Here is a 2,605-nt window from a genome sequence, read left to right as displayed (position 1 = left end):
ATATTTTATTAATAAAATATATATGTAATAATGATAGGTAAATATTAAATAATAAAATGAAGTGTAGGATGTTTTGGGTGTTGAAAAAAAAACGTAAAATCAACCATGTTTTCTTTTAATTAATATATAAATATTTTCAACTTTTCACCATGATAGATTTGAAATAAAGAGCAAGTTAATTAACCATTGAATTTCCTAATGTGTGATTGTTTGTATTCTAACTGAATATTATGTATAAAATGGTGTGAGAAATATTGTTTTGTTCTCATTACATTTACACGAGAACACGCACAATTTTCAATAGAAGATATTATCTTGTTTCACAAAATATTTTCAGATTTGTTTGATATCAAATTGAGGTAAGAATACATCGTGCAAAGTGGTAAATTCTTATTCCTTGATGTTGTATAATTTTGGCATAAAATGCTATGAGGTCTTCGGGTCGAACTCTATGCTAAATATTTTGGGATGGATCGTTAAATCAAAGATGTTAAATCCTACGGGATGAACCATTTGGCCAAATATGTTAAATCCTACGAGATATGGGGATTCTTAAGAATTCATTGAGCTCTAAATTTAAGAAGTGACGGTATGTTATGTTAATTTTATATTTATATCATGTGATAAGGATGTGCACGTATTCTTATTGAGTGTTTTCATAATACTCACTCTTACAGTATTTCAAGATGAGAAAGGGTCGTGTGGACGCGTTGAAGATAGACAGAGCGATACTAATGGGGTCGTCAAGTAAATTTTCTAGAAAGATAATTGTCCACTTTTATTTGAAAAATATCGTATGCATGTTATTTAATATGTTGTTCAAGCATTCGATGTGTTGTGTTAAATTTTAAATTAATAATTTCAAATCGAGTATTTTCGATATGCCCCGAACTCTTTTTCATATTATTATATTATTTTTAAATTAAAATAAACTCGAGGTGCTACCAAAACTTTTCTCTATCTAATTTAAGCGGAAATATATCGAAAATACTCGATTTGAAATTATTAATTTAAAATTTAACATAACATATCGAATACTTGAACAACACGTTAAATAACATGCTTACGATATTCTTCAAATAAAAGTGGACAATTATATTTCTAGAAAAATTACTTGACAACCCCATTAGTATCGCTCTGTCAATCTTCCACGAGTCCACACTACCCGTTCTCATCTGAAAATATTGTAAGAGTGAGTATTTTGAAAACACTCAGTAAAAATACGTGCACATCCTTATTCACATGATATAAATATAAAACTAACATAACATACCGTCACTTCTTAAATTTAGAGCTCAATGAATTTCTTAAGAATCCTCATATCTCGTAGGATTTAAAATATGTGACCAAATGGTCCATCCTGTAGGATTTAACATCTTTAACATAACGGTCTATCCCGAAAGATTTAGCATAGAGTTCGATCCGAAGGCCTCATAACATTTTATGCCAAAATTATACAAACATCAAGGAATAAGAATTTACCACTTTACACGATGTATTCTTACCTCAATTTGATATTAAATAAATCTGAAAATATTTTGTAAAACAAAAGCAAAACAATATTTCTCACACCTTTTTATACATAATATTCACTTAGAATACAAACGTTCACACGTGAGGAAATTCAATGGTTAATTAACTTGCTCTTTATTTCAAATCTATTATGGTGAAAAGTTGAAAAGATTTATATATTAATTAAAAGAAAACATGGTTGGTTTTACGTTTTTTTTTTCAACTCCCAAAACATCCTACACTTCATTTTATTATTAAATATTATCCTATCATTATTACATATATATTTTATTAATAAAATATAGGATTTGAATAATTTTCTTTCTATTAAGATAACTCGACCATGGTTAGTCCAAAATTATTTCTTCTTGAGCCAATTTATGTTATTTACCACGAGCTACAAAATGAATATACTATCGATATATTTTTATCAACTTTTAAAATACTTAAATATTTGACCCAAATAACTTACGATACTTTCAAAAAGTATACGTATGCAAAATAAATTATTTATACATATAAGTGAGTCACGTGTATCATTTCAACTTTTTGGGACTTTAATGTGACGACAGGGCTTGACATGGACTATTTTACAGTTAAACCTCGATAAAGTAATACTCTCGGGATCGAAAAAAAATATTCATTTAGCGAGATTATTTATTTATCGATAAATGAATAAATTATTCATTTATCGATAAATAAATATTTATTATTTTAGAGAGAGCTTTTCAATATAAAATATGTACATTGTATGTGGTAAGAAAAATCAAAAGACACTAATCAAAGTATTATTTGAATTTAGGGGAGCTCAAAAGTTTTAGTGAAACTTAATGTCTCTAAAAACTAAATTCACGTACATAGCAAATGAAAAACTTTAGTCTTTACCTATAAAAACTAGATGTTTGGAAGACATATTCCAAGCACATACAATATTTTGTTTCCCCTCCAATGTCTTCTCATCATTTGAAAGAAGTAAAAAAATCAACTTTAACCGATAAAATGAGGAGTGCAATATATGAGTATAAGAGAGAGAATCCAACTATTAGCCAAAAAGATATGCAAGCATGGGTGCAACAAAAGTTTGATTTGACTA

The sequence above is a fragment of the Olea europaea genome, chromosome 6 (assembly GCF_002742605.1).
Source record: "Olea europaea var. sylvestris chromosome 6, O_europaea_v1, whole genome shotgun sequence".
Classification (NCBI taxonomy): domain Eukaryota; kingdom Viridiplantae; phylum Streptophyta; class Magnoliopsida; order Lamiales; family Oleaceae; genus Olea; species Olea europaea.
The sequence above is the reverse complement of the archived record's forward strand: the minus strand, read 5'-3'. Positions refer to the sequence as shown.